The following is a 23,255-nucleotide window of genomic DNA, read 5'->3' as shown; positions in this document are numbered from 1 at the left end:
AATTCTCTTTCCTTTGTGTCTCCTCGTGGTTGAGGTGCAAGGTGTCATGCAATTTGGTGAGACAATTCTTTCAGATTTGCCTTCATCTAGTTTTCCCCAAATGCACTCTCCTGAGGTGGTAATGTTGGCAGAGTCACAACCATAGTAACCTGGCTGTCAAAATATCAGACTGCTCTGGGAGTTTATTTGTTGAATCTCTTGTCCATCGTAGGCAATTTCTTGCTTTCAATAATTTTATTTTTGAAATCTGGTCTGTCACTTTCTCCTCCATTTCATGTGGCCCAATTATACCTGGGTCCTACATTGATGATTTCATTTATATAAACACATATGCTCTGTGGCATGTGTGTGTGTGTGTGTGTGAGAGAGAGAGAGAGAGAGAGAGAGGGAGAGAGAGAGAGAGAGAGAGTATTCAATATTCTATTTTGGGAAACATACTCCACAACATGAAATCAGCAATAATTAAGTGCAGTTGGTTCACAAATTTAGTGACAGTCACATATTCCTTTAAAACATTTATCATTTCTGCCTGACATATGTTTAAATTGCTTTTCAAGTGAAATTTATGGATGCAGACATTTATGATTCTCTTGCTCTGACTTTCTAATTGACTGCATAGGTATAAATGAATAGACATAAGAAAAAGCTCACTCTCCTTGTAATAGTGAGGAACATCTTTTCTTTTTTTCTTTTCTTTACTTTTCTTTTCTTTTCTTTTCTTTTCTTTTCTTTGCCTTTGTTTTGGGTTTTGTGCAGTCAAGTCTCAGCACATCTGGCAGTGCTCAGGGCTTACTCCTGGCTCTGTGCTCAGGGATCATTCCTAGTGGGGCCAGGGGGGCATTTGTAGAGCCAGGGATTGAAGTCTGGTTGACCATGAGCATGGCCAGCACATTCTATCTCTCCAGACTCCACAGCTTACTTTCTAAATCTCTCCCCAAAGCAGTTTCTCCAAAGTATATTAGTCATAGTGTGTATTCTACCTTAAAGCCCAAAACAATGAAATAATCAAAAGAAAATAAAGCATTGTTTCTTGTCATCGTTCTTCTTACTGAGAAATAATATCTCACATCATGAAATGATCTCTAGCACCCAAATTCTTCATTAGCTTCTGAATCCTCCATGAAAAATTCTCCAGAAAACTCTTGAGAGCAAGAGATAATCAAATATCGCCGCTAATATGATTGTTGATAGTGAATCACCTCGGTAAATCCCCAAGTTTATATTCTTAAATTGTCACTACTGGAGAAGCTAGAACTCAGCACACAAAAGGCAAACTCTTCTCCCAACTTCCTTGGCTGCTCTGTGACTTGGTGGTCGGCAGCCATGTGTGGTCTCGAGCTAGAGAGCACATTCTTAGTCCTCACCCTTAGGGCCTGAGACCAATTCATGCCTCCAGGGTGGTGGGTCTTTGTGAAACTTCCCATTGAGGGAACAGACTGCTATGAGGATTCTGATTTTCAACCATGCTGAAAGACCTTGGCTGTCTTTGAAAATTGGTGCTTGGCACCAAAGAGACTGGCACACATCAAAAAGAACAAGAACAGTTAGTATTTCCATGGATGTGAAGAAAAAGGAACTCTCTTTCATTGTTGGTGGGAACGCCGACTGGTCCAGTCTTTTTGGAAAACAATATGGGCACTCCTTAAAAAACTAGAAATTGAGCTTCCATACAACCCAGCAATACCACTTCTGGAAATATATCCCAAGGGTACAAAAAAAGCACAGTAGAAATGACATCTGCACCTGCATGTTCATTGCAGCACTTTTTATAATAGCCAGAATCTGGAAACAACATGAGTGCCAGAGAACAGACGACTGGTTAAAGAAACTTTGGTACATCTACACAATAGAATACTATGCAGCTGTAAGGAAAGATGAATTCATTAAATTTGCTTATAAGTGGATGGTCATGGAGAGTATCATCCTAAGTGAAATGAACCAGAAAGAGATGGACAGAAGTAGAATGACCACACTCATTTGTGGAATATAAAATAATATATGAGACTGACACTTATGAGCAGTAGAGATAAAGGCCAGGAAAATTGCTCCATAGCTGGAAGCCTTCCTCATGATCTGGGGAAGAAGGCAGCTGGGATAGAGAAGGGATCACTAAGTCAATGATGGTTGGGCGGATCGCTCAGGATGGGAGATGTGTGCTGAAAGTAGACAAAGGACCAAACTTGATAGCCTCTCAGTATCTGTATTGCAAACCATAATGTCCATAAGTAGAGAGAGAGTATGGGGGAAATTGTCTGCCACAGAGTTGGGGGAAGGGGTGGGAGGGGGGATACTGAGGACATTGTTGGTGGAAAATGTGCACGGGTGGGGGGAATGGGTATTCAGATATTGTATAACTGAAACTCAAACATGACTGTTTTGTAACTGTATCTCATGGTGATTCAGTTAAAAAAATAAAAAAAAAAAGAAAATTGGTTCTTGGGAGCTTTCTCTAGTTCTGTTCTCAGAGAAGCTTGTGGTGCAGAGATGGAATCAGACCTGGTGACAAGCACAAGGAAGCCCTGAAGCCCTGTCCTCTCTCTGGCCAGGCCAGCATACTTTGAAGGCTACAGAAACTGCTTCCATGCACAGATTACTTGTAGTAATGCCTTTTCAACACTGAAATTCCCCATTATTATACTCCTCTTAAAAACTTGGAAACAGTATTTATACTTAAGAAAAAAACACTGTATTTTCTGATTTTTTTATAGAGTCTTTTAGATTTTGGGAAATAACATGAATATACATCCGTTATTTTTTTAATTGTGTTGTTTAATAGATAGTGGCACATATCCTGTATCTCTAAATTTAAGAATATATGCAAATCTAATGAACTAATGCATATTTTCTCAACTTTTCTGAGAGATGCAATTGACAAACAGCATTTTGTAAGTTTAAGGTATACGATGTTAAATTGACACACATATATTGTAATATGATGGTGACTTTAGCATAAGTTAATACCTATGTCCTGTCTCACAACTGACTTTTTTCTTTGTAGATGGCAAAAGCATTTAAGAGAGACCCCTTAGCAATTTTCAACTAGGCAGTATAGATGTCTCTAGTCAGAATACTTTAGGTGGCATGGTAACTGCTGATTCATCTTCTGAAAATTAAGTTCCGACTTAGAGCTTTGAAACATTGTAGTAGCACACTACACAACACCACTGCCTGCCTCAGTTGTACTACAAATTTGTGTTTAAATGTAAAACTCATGACTGGATTACGTGGTGAAATTCCCACTCTACTCACTATTTACACCAACTGACAGATGATAAGGCTCCTGGGACTGCTTGTTAGAGGTTAGGGTCTAATTCGAAGGTTCCACTGGGCAAAGGCTGGTGAAAGGTGTTCCACGTCTGTACTCAATGCTATGTTAAATACTGAAAGAAGAAACCCAGAGATAGAAATGCTGACGCTTTTGAAAAACCTCTTAATTGAGCACTCTGAAATGGATTCAATGAACAGCCATATTACATTCACATTTATTTTAATATTTCAATTCTCCATCTGATAGTGTTAGTGGAAAAATGCATATAAGTCTATATATGAATCACTTAAAGACATGAAAAAATGAAAAAATATAGGTTATATTGAACATTTATGTACTGTTTAATATCACTTACAGTTGTATATATATATGTGTACATATTTATTTGTGATTGTTTATCTTTATATAAACCAATATCTATTTTATATAAACTATATGTATTATTACTTTCTTAAAATGGAGGATATTAATGGTTGGAAATTGAACTCAGATTTTCACACATGCCAGGCGTGTACTTCATGACTTGAACCATAGGGTAGGTTTTTTTTATCTTATGACCTGAAATCATACGTGTTCATATATTTTAGCTCTGGCTCTGCCCATATTCTCCACTGGGTTTTCATGCTGATCCCTACTGATAGAAAATGTCTATAGAGCTGACCAAAGGAAAAAAAATTCTTCTGAATTTTGTCCCATTATTTGTTGACTATAATAAGGTGCTTTCCCCAATTAAGCAGACAAGGACAATTCATGAAGAAGTATAGTTTTTTTCCACCACTCAAATGTTATTCTGTTTAACATGTTGGCTTTGGTTGAAGAGAGTCTGGGAAGGGGGCAGAATTCTCTCATTAAAAAAAAAGTTCAGTTTTATGACTGTCGCTTTTATTAATAGGGCATAATCACCTAGAAAAAATTAAGCCTGACAGTATGAGAAACTTCTAAATTAATTGAAATATTAAATAACTTTCTGTGCTATGACTGCCAAAGAGGTAGTTGCTCGTTTGCATAATAAACTCAGTTTACTGCCTCTATTTCTAAGTAACTAATATATACACAAAAATAATGATTGGTGTTGAACTGTTACTGGCCAGAAGACTGGAAAAGATAAAGAGGAAAATTAAGACCATTGTAAAAATATTCTATGTACTTCTTCTCTGTCAAACTGTCAAATTTCTCTGCTGTCAACATTGGACTTTCCTGTTCAATAAACTATGACATCATATAGATATGAGTAACTTAAAAACATAATAGTATGAAAGAAATGTAGAAATTGCTTAAAATGCAAGCATGATTAAAATATGAAGTCTATTATATATTATATATAATTAAGGCTACGATTAAAGATTTAAGGCTCTTCCTGTTCCTGGAGCTAGCAGGTGTCATTGGGCTGCACTAGCTCGAGACAGGGACAAATGGAGACATTGCTGGTGCCCGCTTGAGCAAATCAAAGATCAACGGGACTACAAGTGATACAAGTGATTATATATAATATTACAAATTTGAGTCTAGGAAATTTCAAATTTCTGCTAGAAACATCAGACAGATGGTCACTGATGTTGGAAGCAGATAGTCATATGGAAATTCCCTAATGCCAACCCTAACTACTGTTGATTACTGAAGTTTGTCCCACATGTAGAGTGTTTCTGGATTCAGAAGGTTTCCAGGCCTCTTGCAGGGCCTTTCCCTCCTTTTGGGTGATTTTCCCAGGTATACACTCAATCATCCATGATACATGAAATTGCAGAAAATTAAGGAACGTAAGAAAATTCTATTAAAATTGAGTTCTATAAAAAACAGCAGAGAAATTCAGGTGTGTGGGACCCGGGGCTGAGACCTCCAAGCCTGCTCAGATTGGGACTGGGCCTCTTCCACCCAGATTTGCCATTTTCCAGTAGCTAGGCGGTCACACCCAGGGACTGCCCCTGGCGCCGTGTAATCCAACCAACGGCCAACATCCAGAGACTTAAAATAAAGTTCCCAGAAGATATCTTATAGCCTAGTTCTCCCTCTGGGAAAGCCAGGCAAGCTACCAAGAGTTTCATGCCCACAGGGGAGAGTCTGGCAAACTCCCCATGGTGTATTCATATGCCCAAACCAGTAACAATGACGGGTCTCATTCCCCTGACCTTGAAAGAGCCTCCAATGCAGCATCGTTGGGAAGGATGAGTAAAGAGAGTCTTCTAAAATATCAGGGCTAGGGCGAATGGAGATATTATTGAGACTGCTTGAGAAATTTGATGATCAATGGGATGATGATGATGATGATGATGATGATAATGATGATGATGATGATGGTAAAAACCACAGATTATCTTATCTAAAAAAAGATGCCTACATTTGGAAGCCAGTTTTCTAGATTCTTTGCTTAATTTTTAAATTAAATTTGATAATGTATCATCAAATATAGTCACATGTTTACAGTGTAGGTCACATGTTTACAACAGCATCAGCATTCATGGTTTTGTTGTGCATAATTACCACATATCACTTCTTTATTGTCAAAATGATTAAGGATTGGATCAGAGTCCATCAGACACCCCGTCAGGTCAGGTTCGGATATGTTAGTTAGGGGTGTTAGAGGGAACGGGAGGGCAGTTGTTGAAGCAGGGACTCCAGTTGTGCTTGATGCTTTCCCAAATAATTCTGCCCACATTCATTTCCTAACAGTTTCCCCTACAAAGTTCTCCAAGGAGGCCTTGTTGGTTTAGTGTTGTTTGATCCAACACCAGTTAAGTAGCAAGTTCCGGTGTTCAGGATTTTATTCTCCCAACAGAGTCTGTCTTCAAGGTTTCCTTTCAGAGACACTCCCTGCAGGCAGGTCGCTCCCTTTCCTTACAGAGTTGAGTCTTGGGGTTAGCTGGTATCTTCTCTAGACCCCTGAGGCACCAGCTGCCCCTGGTTGCATCTCTTCTTGAGAGGGACCTGAGTCCGAATGCTTAAGTGCCTCACCTTCTGAACTTCCCAGTGGTGACAGCCTCTCCGCTAGTATGAAACTCTCATTTATATAGCATTTTCTTTTTTCTTTTTCCATTCCTTCAATACTGATCCAAATAATGTCGTATATTAAATGTGACCTTGTTAGATAAATGGTAGTACCCTATTTTTCTATGATTTGAACATTATTATTATCTCTCTGATACTAAGCATTAAGAATTATATAAGAAATTCAATTCTAAAATATAGGTGTCTGTGAATAATGAGGTCATACTTATGTTTTTATACTTGATTATGTCTTAAGACCTGAAAGAACACACCAATCTTTATTAAGTAGAAATATTGTGTTGGTAATTTCTGAAACATGGTAGCATCAGGGTTAATAATTATCTAGTTAAGTTTTGAAAATTTCAATAATGTCACTCCTGAATCAAATGCATGGAGGAACCCAATAACTACTCTATTTGATCTGTGACAGTAATGATAATTACAGTGATTCTAAGTGGAATGAAAGCTTCTAATTTTAACAGAGTGTTAACCAAAAAATGTTTTTGATAAAGCTAAGGCTTTATGCTTTATTCTCTACACTAATAAGAATAATATTCTATCAATTATCCATTTTCATCTACGTATATTTTTCTCATCATAAAGCTGCTGTGAACTTGAATATATAACATAACTGGAAACATGACAACTACTAAAGCATCCATTTTCATGCCTAAACAAAAACCAAGCCTATATTATACACCTACAGCCAATACACAATATTAGATTTTTCTGAACTTTAAGCAATAACTTGCATTTATCTTTTATATCCATTGTTCTAAAATGATGGATAGAAGAAAAGGAAGTCTGCTGCCATTCCAGTAATTCTGACACAGCGTGGACACCCTCTGTTCATTCTGAAGATGCAAAGGGATCAGACTAGGAAATGTATACAGGCCCTGAGTTATGATGGTTCAAATGACAAGGATGCAGTTCTTTGAACTTGATGATGATGTCAAGGGGATGCTGATTCGATAAAAAGCAACTCAAATGTGAATTCTGACTTTTCTTGGGTTAGAGACAAGGAAATATGATACAGTCTTTGCATGCTGCACAGCAAGGACCCACTGTCTCCATAAGTCACATGATCTGAAGGAGAAAGGAAGGGAAATCTGAACTATCTTCTTTTTTTTTCACTTACAATTTAGTACAATATTACAGCACTACAATTATTCAGCATTACAAAATTTAGTCGTTGTGTTAGATGATGCTGTGACATTAAAGGTAGATTTTCCAATCCTTCGATACTGTGCGTTACGTGGTTTTCAGTCTATCAGAAGATTTAGAGGAATATAAACCCTTTATAAGTTGAAGAAAATCTAAATTGGGCACATTAACTAAAATTATCTGGGGAATAGACCTGAAAAAGATAAAAGGAAAGTGAAGGAGTTGCTAAGGATTAGGACATAAGATCAAGTACTCTAAGAACCAACAGCACGCATCTCTCCAGAAACTGCAGCTGCCAGTTAGAAATGGACTATTTAGTGATAAACTCAGAAAAGGACTGTCTTCGGGGCAAAGACATCTTCTGTGGTTAAATCCATTTGATTCCTCAGAAAATTTTATCACATATGAAGAAAATTTGGTCAAGAGCCTTTTGATTGTTCTCTATATATAGTTTGTCACTCAAATGAGCTTTTGCAATAGATTGACAAAACAAGCTCCATAATATGAATCAAAGTACCTTTTTATGTATAGTTACGTATATATGTTGTTGTATATGTATGAAGTGCTGTTTATGTTTTGATTTTAAAGTCTGTTTTGACTTTTAAGGAAAATCCTGAACACTGAAACCTACTTCTGACCTTCCCTCAAATAAATTATGTATACATCCAATGATTTGGGAGTAGGATGAGCAAAACGTCCCTTCAGGGGGTCTGCAAGAGTATGAGTATACGGGCAGTAGTTCTTGGAGGCAGATGATATCTCATAAACAAGTTTGTGATGCTCTATCTAAGAACTTTCAGAAGAAGCACTGTAGCACCGTAGCACTGTCGTCCCATTGTTCATCGATTTGCTAGAGCGGGCACCAGTAACATCTCCATTGTGACACTTGTTACTGTTTTTGGCATATCGAATACACCATGGGTATCTTCTCAGGCTCTTCCCTGCGGGTGGGATACTCTTGGTAGTTTGCCAGGCTCTCTGAGAGGGATGGAGGAATTGAACCCAGGTCAGCTGCATGCAAAGCAAATGCCCTACCTGCTGTGCTATTGCTCCCATTCCTTCAGAAGAAAAATAAGCATAATTAAAAGTAAGTCTTCCTTCATTTTCATATTCTAGATATTAGAAGAGACAGTTTCATAAAGAAAATTATTGAAATGATTGTGATCAACAGAACAACAATTTATTTATTTGCCTGTCTTCCCTTCCATGTGATAAGTGCTGACCAGGGATGGCACACATGCTCGGTGGTTGTGCCAACACACTTTACACGTCAGGTTGAAATGCTTGCACAACTCCTTTAGCTGCAGTGTTCTCCAGCCTAGTCATACAGCTCTTCAGGGGTTGGCTGTCGTGCTCACAGGTGCTCACCTGGGCTAACACTCCTGGCCATAATATTTGCACATCTTTATCTTGGGTGCTTACCAGGGATTACTTCCTTCTCCATCATGGTGGTCATACCACCTGTCCAGAAATATATCTAGAGGCTCCAGCTCTCACTGATGGCAGAGTTTTAGGTGCAAATGTCAGAGCTTGGCACATCTGCTCGCACCAGATATGAAAGTCATGGTCTCATCCGTACAATGATTCCCTACCCCACAACTTACAATAGCAAGTATGATTGCGAATTCACTCTCCAACAGCCCCAAGTCACATATCCATTAGGGGGCATTCTGGGGCTGTCATGGATGAGGAGAGATACTATTGGGCTGAGAGATAGTTCAGTGGGTAAGGCCCTTGTACGTCACACAGCCCACCTGGATTCCACCCCCAGCACTGCCTATGGCTCTCCATTCCCTCCCAGGAGTGACCACTGAGCACCAGAGCCAGGAGCAAGCTGTGTGTGGCTTGGACCTAAGCACAGCTGAGTGTGGTTCCCCTCCCCACAATAAAACAAACAAAGTACTATTGAAAGGGGTGACTCTGTTTAACTACAGACAATTAAATTAATAATCTTAATAAAAGGTCACGGGCTGGAGCTATAGTACAGCAGACAGGCATTTGCTTTGCATGTGTCCCACCCAGATTCAATTTCCAGAGCCCATATGGTCCCTACTGAGCCCATCAGGAATGGTCCCTAAAGGCAGAGCAAAGAGTGAGCCCTGAGCACAGGGAGGGGTGGTACCCAGACAAACAAAACAAGTGGTCCAATATACTGAGAACAACTGTGATTTATGAATATTCAGCTCAGCTCTGTTCATTTATGGGAATATGCTCATGCAGATTTGATAGCAACTTGGGCCCTGCTCAAACTGACGGGGAGAAATAGTTTTGTGCTGGTTGCCTTTTTAAAATATATAGAAGGAAAAATAAATGAAGTTCTTGACCTTCATCAAAACATTTTTTATTTCATAACTTTTGCAGAAATGTCTTATTCTGCATCTCACTAGTACGTGCTTTGATATCCCCGTGGGGTATTTTCAAAGCACATATCCTTTTCTAAGACTGCCTTTCTTATTTGTTAACTTGAAAGAACTGATTTTATATTATGAACATTCAACTAACACATGAGGAAATCTTAAAGGAGTCACTGTCTATGCATCTACCGGGTGCCTGTTTGAAGTTGCATTTCGCTGGGAAGATGTGTTTCCTTGAACATAGTCTTTGCTAATATATGTGTAATCAAAAGAGATTGAAAGCACTGCTTATATTTCATCACGAAGACTTGCTACTAAAATTACTTTTTCTGACACAATTTCTAGTTTAAATGTTTCATTGGTAGCCAGGATTTCTTTTCTTTTCCTTTTTTTTTAAATTTAAATTCATTTCCCTTTGGTGGAGAATGCAAGCTTGTTGTTGTTTATGTTTTTTTTTTGCCAAGTATTCATTCACTTGTAATTTCTCTTAATCAAAAGTGTTAAGTAAGACAAACTTGTATCAGGGATTGGCAAGAAGGAAGCTACGCATGAGTCGTAGTTGTAGGTAAAGGAGTTGCAAGTCAGAGTAGGTTGTAGGAAGTAAATAGTTTGTAAGCAAATCTGAAGTACAGAGCGTAAGGGTTTTTGTAAGGGGCACGATGTTATCATGACAGGTGTCAGAGGAGGGTTGCCCTCTCAGGCTGGGGACACTGCAGGATGTGCACTTGCAAGGTCATTTCTATGGCTGTCCTCAGCATCCTCACTTCTTGCCAACAGAGCCGTCGGCAGCCTCTGTTCTGGACTGTCCTTTTCAAAGGCATTTGCGTAGCAAGCAGCCTTGGAAATGAGAGAACCTGTCTTGCACAGGAGTCACGGGCCAGCTTGTTTGCTGCCCAGTGTGATGGAGATGCTGTTCTTGTCCAGGGTGAGTGGAGGTCAGGCGTGTTTACTGCTGATTAGACATGATTTGTCTTCTCTAATCTCAGGATGTTCACCAGGAAACCCAACAAGCCCGCTGAGGGTGATGGTGTTATCTCACCCAGTCGGTTAACTTTATAAGAACTAAAACTCCAAGAAAGTACATGAACACTGGTATTCGGGACAAGGCGGTGGCTGTACTTAGACCCGCTCTCTGTTCTGCCCTTGTGGTCTTGTCAGAATCCAGACATGGATTGTGCTATGTTACCTTGTGGGCTCCTGGGTATGAAACATTCAGGACTTTCGTCCCTTTTGAAGACAGACCATGGATTCTATTTAGATTCTGATATATTTGAATTGGGAAGCCAAAAATGCTTTGGGGTTGAATGGATGGTTTGAAGGCCCAGAATGCAAGTTTTGCAGGAGGTAGGTTTGAGTTTGATCCCCAGGGCCATATGGTACGCCACACACTGCCGCAAGCAACTTCTGAGCTCAGAGGAAAGGTGCTGGGTGTCGGGTGTTGCTCAGAAATAACAAAAAGCCTTTGACTCATGTATATTATCAATCTTCAAATAAATTATATCTATCTGTACATATTCATAAACCTCATCACTATATATTTTGGCAATAAGTTCCTACAATGCTTTTTTTATTCTCAACTCAATTTATAAAACATGTATCATTTCAAGTATTTAAAAATGGGACATAATTAGACATTAAGGTCTTATCCTTAAAGTTTGGAATACAGCTATTTTAAAAGTTCGTTTTTTTTAAAATGTTAGGGTGCATGAAACCAAGAATAACTACATGAGTTAATTTTTAATTCTCAGAAGACCCCCTTAGTTTTCTTCATGAGCCTCTTTCCCCAATATTTCTGGTAACATGCTTATCATACTGGCTTCCTGAAACTTATATAAACTGCTTACTGAATTGAGAACAAAATCTTGACTCATATAAATTGTGCTATCCTGAAAAATATGTCTTGTTCCTTAGAAATCATATACTTACACAAAATTTGTTCTTGTTCCATTGAAATCATTAATTTATACAAAATGTAAATCTAAAATAATTTTGCAGCCCTGGTTTTCTGTGTCCTGGGTAATTATGATCTTTAATCAGTAATGTGGTTCTATTATCATTCCAATATATATTTGCCTCCCTACCTTCTGCTCTACTCATTGAAGTTGACCAAATTAATTTAAGTTATTTTAACCAAAAGTTTTGCTGAAAACATAATAATCAAGTCCTGCTTATATTGTCTTGTTCTAGTAAATAAAAGGAAATATGTTAAGATGCAAATATTAATTATCATCATGAAAAATGAACAGTTATGACCCAGTATAAATTATTAAGAAGCTAATCACTAAACATTTTGCATTCAGTGTTGTCAAACTCCATTTCCTGGGAGATGTTATTCCTAATTAGTGTCATTTTTCTAAAATGAGAATTTTATTGAATAAGTGAATGAGAAAATATACACCCATTTCTATTTTAAAACTTCCTGGAGATGTATTGATGGGGTGGAACAGATGTTTCTGGATATTAGACTGAGTGACGGTGGGAATGAGAACTATGTGGGCAGAGCTATGATGGTACCGTTGTATTTGCTGCTGTGAATACTATGGTTGCTTATAGACGGTGAGAATGAACTAAACTATCTTTCAACTTTGAATAATCACATAAGCTTTAGCTTTGGTGAGGACCCTACTTGTTTATCAAGTACTTAAAATATAACATCAGAATGTGAAAAATTTTGGGTCAGTTGATGTAATTTGTTCCTTCTTTGTTCATTGTCAAATTATATGGCCTTGTTATGTAAGATCTTGGGAACAAAATGTTCAATTCAATCAATATATCATTTGTTTAGAGAAATGTATTACACAAAGGGGCATGTTTATAATGTTGACATTTATATATGTATATATGTGTGTGCACCTTTATTTGCACACATGTGTGACACAAAACAAAAAGAAAACCAAAAAAAAAATGGTGGGACAAGTTCAAAGAATCTTTGGAGTTCCAGAAGAACTTGAAGATGAATCTGATGAAGAAAAAGAAATCATAGATAAGAATTTCCCATAATTGAGGAATATAAGTGACCAAATCCATGAAGTCTGAAGGATCCCAGTGAAAACAAACTCAACTGAGAAAAGACAAGACACTTGGAACTAAAAGAAACAAATGTCAAAGATAGAGACAGCATACTGGCAGCAGCAAGATCAAAAAAGAATCTTATAGGGGTCTGAGCAGTAGTACAGTGGGCAAGGCTTACATGTTGTAAGACCATTGATCTGGGTTCAATCTCCAGCGTCCTGTACGGTCCCCTGAGCCTGCCAGGAGTAACCCTTGAGCATAAAACCAAGAGTAAGCCCTGAGTTCAGCTGGGTGTGGCACAAATAAACAATCTTTTTTTTTTTTTTTTTTTTTTTGCTTTTTGGGTCACACCCGGCAATGCACAGGGGTTACTCCTGGCTCTGCACTCAGGAATTACTCCTGGCGGTGCTCAGGGGACCATATGGGATGCTGGGAATTGAACCTGGGTTAGCCACATGCAAGGCAAAAGCCCTCCCCACTGTGCTATCACTCCAGCCCTAAAAAAATTTTTTTAAATGAACTTATACACAAAGGAAAGCCCATAAGGTTCACAGTAGATCAAATGAGACATTACAACCAGAGGAGAATGGAAAGATGTAGCACAAAAATTCAATGACATGAACAAGCCACCAAGAATACTCTACCCAGCTAGATTATTGTTCATATTTGAAGGAACTATACAGAGCTCTCGGGACAGGCTACAGCTTAGGGAATTAATGATCTTGAAACCGGTCTTGCAAGAAGCATTAAAGGAACTTGGCTAAATGGCGAGACAAACTCCCTAGCACTTGACATTGTGCATGGCATTCACTCATGGTGCTCACGGTTGCCCTCTACTAGATTAAGAGAAGTTTGTTTACTTCTAGCTTGCTAAGGGATTTTATGCATCAGCAATAATGAATTAATGTCTCATGTATATTTAATGCTCTATATCTGATCAGGTGGGGAAATTTTCGCATCCATAAAGATTTTTATTACAATCTTTTAATTATTAATGCATACATAAGCATTAGCTATAATATAATATTTTCTAACATAAAGCCAATATTCCTTTTCTTGTGATAAGGCACACATACTTTTATAGCCTATTCAAATTTCCCTCTTAATCTTTTTTTATTCTCTTCACTCTTGAAAAAATTTAAATGTGTTAGCACAGAATTATGAATAATGTAATTACAAAAACTTATGCCTATAAAAGGATATGGTTTTTGAAAAAAATTACTTTTTTGATTTTGTTGCATTCCAGGAAATTAGCTCTATTCATCTGTATGTCATCACCTCCCCAATTAAAAGGGAAAAAAAAGAAGAGATATCTCCCAAATGTAAGATGAAAAGAAGCATAGTAAGGAACCAAGAAGTGGTCAAAATAATCAAAATTGAAGACTTTGTCTATAGAACTGCACTTATGTACAAGGATCCTTGGGACACTGGTGGAGGGAGGCAGATTCCACGGAGATAAGTGTGCTGTGGGAATAATGCAAGCATGGACAAGATGATTAACAGAATTTCAAATCCTGGTACCTCAGTAAAATCACTGTATCACTGTCATCCCATTGTTCGTTGATTTATTCAAGCGGGCACCAGTAACGTCTCTATTACATTCACCCCTGAGATTTTAGCAGCCTCTCCTTATTCGTCTTTCCCAACGATTGGAAGTTCTTTCAGGATCAGGGGAATGAGACCTATTGTTACTGTTTTGGGCATATCAAAAACTCCATGGGTAGCTTGCCAGGCTCTGCTGTGCAAGCAGGATACTCTCCGTAGCTTGCCGGGCTCTACGAGAGGTATGCATATATCTTCTACTGTATTTTGGGATATAAATATACCATGGGAAGCTTGCAAGTCTCTCCCAGGAAGGCAATAAACTGTTGGTAGCTTGGAAGCTTGGTAGCTTCTCCCTCTTGGAGAACAAGGCTATTATTATATGTCACACTAAGTAAAATAAAATTTTCAAAAAATGTCCATGTTTTATGAGGCATGCCCATAGATAGTAAGCCGAACAGCAAGCGATAGAAACCACGCTGCTTTTCATGATTTATAATCCAACTGTAAACTCTTTTGTCTTGGGTATTAATGCCTACTTTTATTTTCCTAGCTTTTTCTTTCTTTTTTCTTCCTGATAAATTATATCTTTTTTCAGTCATTTCGTAGTACCTAAATAGTATCTAAAATTTTATCTTTATTCTAAAACAAGGCATTTTTTTTGGATGATGTCATCACGTGTGGTTGTTGTTGGTTATTTTCATTTTTTTAAAGAAACACAGCATGCCACGTGTCCAGTAAGGGAGCAACGCTTAGTTGGTGCTGCGTGACAGAAGCCAGGGTCTATCAATGCTGAGATACCTCAACACGATCTCTGGAGAGATGCTTTCTCAGAGCTGTGCCTTCTGGTCACTTCTTAAGTAAGACGGGGACTCATTTAATTTGGAAAGAAACTCATGTATAGTAATCACTCTGTATCTATTTTCTATTTTTGAAAAGAAAATGAGGTTGAGCAATAGAGTAGCGGTGATGTATAAATAGGACGACTGAGATAAGAATGCTTTTCACAAGTACCATCTGATGATAGTCAGTTTGGCCTCTGCGGCCCCTGGAGATAGCATAACTCTCGGCTGAAGGCAGCAGTGAAAGCGGCAACATTTCCAAGTGGGCTGAGCAGCTGGGAACCTCAGTGCTGAATGAAGCCTTTTTGTAGATTCTAACATCAGCTTTTAAGATTTCTTTTCGTTACATGTATAAAGAAACTTCCATTGGTTAGGGTTAGTAGAAGGCAGTGCCCCAATGGAAAATGGTCAGATCCTTGCAAACAAGCAGATTTCTGGATAAATACTGAATCTTTTTTAGTAGAAGATCTAGCTCCTTTTCCATGAAACACTCTTGGCCAGCTCCTCTCCCATCATCCTTTGCTGGCGTCTGATTCTCTTCTTTCTGGTCCCAGATGCAGTACACCCTCTGAGAGGAACTGGGTTGGTCACAGGCAAGATGAATGCCCTACCTGCTGCACTTTTGCTCCAGCTTTGTTTTTGTGTTTTATTTTAAAATTGATTACTTTGAAAATAGTTTAGCCGTACATCATTAAATTTGTTTATCTACCTTTTCTTAAAATTACTATTGTTTCAATGAGAGAGTTGTGTTTATAAAGGATGCCCTCTTTCTATTTCTATTGAGGGCTAGCTTACTGGTGGTCACCACACCCATACACATCAGAAGCAAAAGGTCTGAGGGGGAGGGGGCATGTGTCATGTTAATTTTTCTTTTGAGAATTTACCACCGGAAATTCAGTAGATCAACAAGACAACATCACATCTAAATGCAGTTATGTATTTCAGTTAATTGGATATGACATGTGAACATTTATAAAGATTTTCTAAGCTAATGTTGTTGATAGTAGTAAAGATTTGATCAAACATATAATTAAGGTAAAGCTGTAAATCCAATCCATAAAAATCAAAGCTTTATTTTTATCTTGTGAATTTAATAGGAATGAGCTCCCACAGTGAAAATGATCATGTTTATGGAAGAAATTCTTCCTTCCTTCCTCCTTCCTTCCTCCCTCCCTCCCTTCCTCCCTCTCTCCCTTCCTTCCTCCCTCCCTCCCTCCCTCCCTCCCTCCTTTCCTTCCTTCCTCCCTCCCTCCCTCCCTTCCTTCCTTCCTTCCTTCCTTCCTTCCTCCCTCCCTCCCTCCCTCCCTCCCTCCCTTCCTTCCTCCCTCCCTCCCTCCCTCCCTCCCTCCCTCCCTCCCTTCCTTCCTCCCTCCCTCCCTCCCTCCCTCCCTCCCTCCCTCCCTCCCTTCCTTTCTTCCTTCCTTCCTTCCTTCCTTCCTTCCTTCCTTCCTTCCTTCCTTCCTTCCTTCCTTCCTTCCTTCCTTCCTTCCTTCCTTCCTTTCCTCCTTCCTTCCCTTCCCCTCAGAGTTCCTCCCCCCCTTTTAGGTCACACCTGAGGTTACTTAGGTGACTATGCAGGGGTAGGATTGAAAGCCAGTGTCTGACAAGTTCAAAGCAAATACTCCTCCATTGATCCACATTCCTGGCTCTCGAATTCTTACTCATTAACTCTGACCAAAAATATAGTGAAATATGTCCCCAAACCTGGGCCCCTTGGAAAGCCTTCACATGGGACATTTGTATCATTCATCTGTGGAACAACTGACATCTCATGTTGTACATTTCAAACAAAAGAAAGCAACCACCAAATAAATGCTGAAGGCTCGTGGGGAGAGGTGAGCACTCCGTAGTTTGCACATATTGCATTGGACAGGCAATTGCTGCATCTACCCAATTTAATAACTTTAAAGTATTATGTTTAAACAGAGCTAAAATAAAACCTGCTGTCAAGCAAGTCAAGTGTACTTTTTCCTTCTTTTAATCATCACAGAGGAAAGATTTAGAACAATAAAAGCTGCCAAGATTGGCTTTTCAATCCACAGCGTGGTAATTCAGTGAACAACAAAATTGAAATCTGACATTGTTGACTTTTAAGATCACTGGAAGTCAGCTAGAAGGGAAAACACAATATGTAACACGTTTCCCTACCTGACTTATGTTTCTTGTGCTTGTGAAATGTCAAATTGAAGGTGACAAGAAGCAAGCTTAGCTTCCTACTTTAAAATGTAACAAGAAAAGGCTCAGCATGTGACCTACAAAGAATCTCTTGGAACATCATTTTCAGTGACAGCAAACCAGAGATTGTTTTTCCACAGAGGCAAATACCAAACAAATCTATTGCATTTTTATAGTGTTTCTTTTCAAAAAGTCAATGTTACTGTTAATATTTTGGGAGGGACATAGCTGTTGGTATTTGTATGTATATATATACATATGTATATATATATACATATATATATACACACACACATATATATGTAATTATTATCTAGATTGGACCAGTGTGATGGCTGGATAGATTGCCATGTAATGCAATTCAGTGACTTCATGACTTTGGCAAATGATCTTCTTCAAGGTGGTTTAGAAGACATTCTTCCTAACATATTTATTTGCTTATTCATCCAGAAAAGAAGAGTTTCCTTTTACGTGTTCAGCTTTCTATGATCTTGGGGCAAAATTAAAGTGTAATGAAGCCACTGCCTTCAGGAAACTAAGTGTTCAAGGAGAAACATCATCCATCACAAGGCAGAGTGACAATTGAAAAGAAGCACATATTCCAGAGAAGAATCCTCTAGTAGGGATGTTCCCCTCCCCCTGACTGACAGTTTAGTGACCTTGGGCCTAAATCAATGATCCTCTAGTATGACTGAAACCTGACCAAGAACAGCTTTGCAATTGTGTATCTCACATCTCACGGTGGGTCAAAAAATAAAATAAAAAACCAAATAAATAGAAAAAAATATTCAAAAAATCAGTGATCCTCTATTAACATTGGCAACAATTATTCAGGCCTTTTTGTTTGAAAATTTGTTTTTGGGGCCAGAGAGAGAGACCAGTAAGGTACATGTCTTGAATGTGCCTGACCTGGCTTCTAAGTGTGGAACCCCGTAAGGTCCCACTGAGTCTGCCAAAAATGAACCCTGAATGCAGAGCTAGGAGTGAGCCCTGAGTAGAGCCAGGTGTGCCCCCTCCCCCACCAAAATAATAATGAAAAGTTGTAATTTTACCATCAAATTGACTGCATTATAAACTAAGAGAATTTATAGCACAAGGAACTTGAGGGATCGGCATTGGAATGAATATTGAAGAAGACAAAGCTGACCCGATGGCTGTTACACCAACCCCTGTGATCCCACCAGTTAATAGGCCTATTCCCCAGCAGGAGACAGAGCCCCTCCTTCGGGGGCGGGGTGGGGGGGCAGGAGCCCCCACACCTGACTTGCGCCATTTTAAGGGCCCACACCACAGCTCCCGTGAGGCATATCTATCACCAAATTCAATAGTGTCCGCAGTGATTCTTCCTGCCGTTCTGTGAGGATGAGTAGAAAAGACGGAGCAACCTCCAGCTTCCTCCCTCAGTACATTTTTTTAAATTTATTCTTTTATTGAATCATCACGTGGAAAGTTACAAAGCTTTCAGGTTTAAGTCTCAGATATACAAGTGGTGACAACTACAAAAACTCACCCCCAGCACGACATCAACACTAGAAAACCAATGGGGGAAACATGTAGAAACTCAACAAGCTCAATGAGCAAAATCAATACCACGGGATACATAAACATGAGTACAATCACAGACAGTGTCGTTAGTGACACTGTGATGAGGATATTCAATGAGTTCAAGGAATTGATAGCAGGGGTTGAAAGCAAAGAAAAAGACAGTACGAAAGTGGAAATGGTAAAAAAAAACAAATTTTGTCAGACATGAAGAACATGATAGGTGATGTAAAAAAAAAGCCAATAGAAATTCTGAATAGCAGAACGACAGAAGCTGAGCAAAGGATCGAGGAGCCCCAGGATGAGAAAGAGGAAGCCACTAGGGAAGAGCAGAAGGTGGAAATAGCCCAGAAACAAATGAACGGCATGACAGAGAACTCTGGGATGAATTCAAGTGGAACATTATAAGAATCATCAGAGTCCCTGAATAACATGAAGGCAAATGTGCTGAAGAAATATCAGTCAAATAAATCATCTATAAGAATTTATCAGGGTTGAGGATAACAGAGAAAAAGGTCCAATAGACCTGAAGAGTCCCAGTTAATATAGACCTAATTAGGAAAAAAATCCAAAACACATTATACTCAAAATGATGTTAACCAAAAATAAAGACAAAACATTGAATGCACTTAGGTCATAAAAGGAACTTACATACAAAGGAGAGTTCATTAGATGTATAGCAGATCTATCAAATGAGACTTTACATACCAGCAGAAGATGGAAGGATATACTACAAAAACTTAGTGAAATAAACAAGAATACTCTATCCAGTTAGATTAGCATTCCGATCTGAAGGAACTACACAGGGCTTTAGGACGTGCAACAGCGCAGGGAATTCGTAGCCTTTAAACCAGTTTTGCAAGAAGCATTAAAAGACTTCCTTAAAGGACGGGAGAAACTTCCCGTCTTGGAGCACTGAGGACAGTGCTCACTTATGATACGTACGGTTGTCTTCCAGGTTAACAAAAGGTTAAAAATATACAGCAATCAATCGTGACAGATTGACCTTTATTGATTTCACCTTCTGATAATTCTATTGCCATTCCTTTAAGTTTTATTGGACCAAGTTATATGAAATAAGTTTGTTCTATGCCCGCCAAGGTGGGTATTCTGGGGGATACTGGTGGAGAGAAGGGGCACTGGTGGTGCGATTGGTATGAGAATATTGGATACTTGAAACAATTCTATTATGAACATCTTTGTAAATGATGGTGTCTCAACAAACATTCCTGAAGAAAGGAAATCAAAAACAAAACAAAATGAAAATAGCTTCCATTCACATAACCTAATTCTTTCATTTGCAGCAGGAGATACAATTGAAAATAAAAAAATTGCTATGTATGTATATACAAATAAACACCTGTGTATTGTGCCAAACTTCCCCAGTTGGCTTATTTGAGTGAAGAATGTGGAAGTTGACAAGTTTGAGAGTAAGGTAAAAATGATGGCTTTATTTATAAATATGAGTACCGACCCAGGTTCAATTCCTCTGTCCCTCTCGGGAAGCCTGGCAAACTACCAAGAGTATCCCGCCCGCATGGCAGAGCCTGGCAAGCTACCCGGGGTGTATTTGATATGCCAAAAACAGTAACAAGAAGTCTCACAATGGAGACGTTACTGGTGTCTACTTGAGCAAATCGATGACAACTGGACGACAGTGCTACATTGCTACAGTGCATGAATAATGCCTTGGTATAGTACTCCTAAAACGTGGCCAATCACAATGCACCAAAGTAATTTTTATTGTTCTTAAAAAACCTAAAAAGATATTTTGTTATTAAACTAAAGAGGCAAGCCATGTAGTTAACAGAACACTAAATTTGTTCACTGACTTTTTTGCTACTGTTCATATTAAAGCTGATATGTTATTGGGTTGGAGAGCCTACGTCTACCTATATTTCAAATAAACTCAGCCTTTTACCTTTATTTTCTCTGTGTGGAAAGACGCATATTCTTCCTTCAAATAAACTACACATACAGTCCTCAGAAAATCTAACTTTGAGGCTAGGGTATTACAAACACATTGTTCATTAAATACAACCAGATTTAGGCATGGACTCAAGTATGCTGTAGGCTTCCTTGTAAAGGTAGAAAGGGGTACGTGGAAACTCAAGGAGAACCGCAGACCACCTCTTGAGGAGAATGAAAGAAGTACATGTTGTCTAGAAATCCCCAGAGCGGATTTCCTAGGGAGTTCAGAGCCCTTCCTAGTCTCTCTCAACACTGACACAATAGAATCTCAACCCTTGACCTACCTCCATACTGCCTGCAGCAGTCACTCACACAAGGCACACAAGGCATCTGGGGTCTTATAGGGCTGTACAGAAAGCATCTGAGTGGGCTTAAACAAGGTTTACTTCCCACCTCTCTCCCTTGCTTGCTGCAACTATTTAATTTTCCCTTTTTGAATTTTCTCTCCAGGTTGAGTTCTATGTTTCTCTCCATCAAAACTCAAGAGAACTTTAACGGCCATTGGCCAAGACTGCAAAGGGACAGCGTAATGCTGCAATTCAACCGGAAGTCATCATTCAGCTTGCCAAGAACACTCTTCTATCCTGGGAGAACCTCTGTCACGACGCATAATATAATAAACTGTCATTATCCTGAGATGTACAACTTCAGAACTGACACTGGTGAAGGGATGGGTGCTGGGACATTATAGGACTGAAATCCAATCACAAACAACTTTGTAACTCTGTATCTCACTATGATGCAATTAAAAAATAATTAATTAAAAAAGTAGGACTAAGACACACACCCCAAAATCTGAAAGCTTCAAAAAGTTCATAATTTTCACTTTAAATTTTACTCACTATCCTGGCTAAATCAAATTCTTCTTCAGAATTACGATAATTTTGGGTCTGATATGTACATGTAAGCAGAAACAAGTGCATTTTGTATTGCTGATTTCAGCCTGGCAGTAATTATTTTGTTAATTAAAATTTAATTTCCAACTCCAAGACCCAGTCCTCTGAATTTCAGCACACATCCTACTCCTGGACTGTCATATCTGCCATTGCTCTCGCAAACAATAGGACAGCAGCACGGATCGAAGTGCAATGAGGCATTTCTGTCTGGGTGTCAGAGGAGAGCTGTGGTTCATGGCCCTTAATGAAAAGATTTGCAAAGACTAAGTGTCATTGACGGCTCTGGGTTGCTTGGCAACTGATATCGGAGCATTGTGCCCATGTCAGATCTGCATGTTAGAGTTGTTCTTGAATACAGAAATACCCTTTGCTGGTTGCAACTTCAGAAATATAGTGTTTTTTTTTTCTCTTTCTTTCTCTGTTCATACTCGGCACCTGTGACACTGCTTAGAGGACAAAGGTTGCTGGGCCTCGTGAAGCAGGTGGCCAGTCACTGAGCTGGCCCTCCAGTGCCCAAAACGCCAATCTTTTAAAGAAACTGAACTATGAAAAGAGTCACAAAGAAAAATACTCTCATCGCTCCTTTCTCTTCTTAGGAATAGCTTAGGCCTCTGATGTTCTCTGTCACTGTCACTGTCATCTCATTGCTCATCGAGCGGGCACCAGTATCGTCTCCATTGTGAGACTTGTTGTTACTGTTTTTGGCATATCAAATATGCCATGGGTAGCTTGCCAGGCTCTGCCGTGTGGGCGAGATACTCTCGGTAGCTTGCTGGGCTCTCCGAGAGGGGTGGAGGAATAGAACCCGGGTCGGCCGCATGCAAGGCAAACACCCTACTGCTGTGCTATTGCTCCAGCCCCATATTCTCTAATGAGCAGAATTAGCCTTGGTAGCAGGAATGGTGTCTATATCTTACTGCTCGCACAGTTTCTTATTTTGTCTTGGGATAGTGGTTGTGAGTCCGGAGAGCTGCACAGTCTCCTGAATCAGTCACCAATGCCTTGCTCTTCAACATTTTTAAGAATAGAAGTTGGTATTTAGGCACTATGATTTACAATTGTGTCCATGCTAGGTTTTTAGACATACAATATTCTAGCGCCAATCCCAGACCAGTGTCTTTCCACCAGTGTTCCAAGGTTCCCTTCCTCCCAATCAGCCTGTCTCCTCAACAGCTATTTTTTTTTTTAATTAGTGAATTACCATGAGGTACAGTTACAGGCTTACAAACTTTTGTGCTTGCGTTTCAGTCATACAATGATCGAGTACCCACCCTTCCACCAGTGCCCATTCTCCACCACCAATGGTCCCAGCATCCCTCCCATCCATCTTGCCCTGCCTCTGTGGCAGAGCATTCCCTTTTTCTCCCTTTCTCCTTTTGGGTATTGTGCTTCGCAGGTAAATTTTTTTTTAATTATTGTAGTTTGGGTCTCATGATTTAGTACTGATGCTCTGAGGGATCTATCCATTTATCTATCACAGATTATATACATATACATATATAACAGA

At 39.2% G+C, this 23,255-nt stretch overlaps 1 protein-coding gene across 1 annotated transcript in view; it reads left to right on the top strand.

Moving 5' to 3' along the window:
- DSEL (dermatan sulfate epimerase like) overlaps window positions 1-21,520 on the top strand; it is an 87,022-nt gene extending 65,502 nt beyond the window's left edge. Inside the window, exon 3 of the mRNA XM_055126249.1 lies at window positions 21,303-21,520. The gene's annotated coding sequence lies outside the window, so the exon portion shown is untranslated. The remainder of the gene's footprint in view (window positions 1-21,302) is intronic.
- Window positions 21,521-23,255: the final 1,735 nt, after the last annotated feature.

The sequence above is a fragment of the Sorex araneus genome, chromosome 2 (genome assembly GCF_027595985.1).
Source record: "Sorex araneus isolate mSorAra2 chromosome 2, mSorAra2.pri, whole genome shotgun sequence".
Classification (NCBI taxonomy): Eukaryota; Metazoa; Chordata; class Mammalia; order Eulipotyphla; family Soricidae; genus Sorex; species Sorex araneus.
The sequence above is the reverse complement of the archived record's forward strand: the minus strand, read 5'-3'. Positions and strand labels throughout refer to the sequence as shown.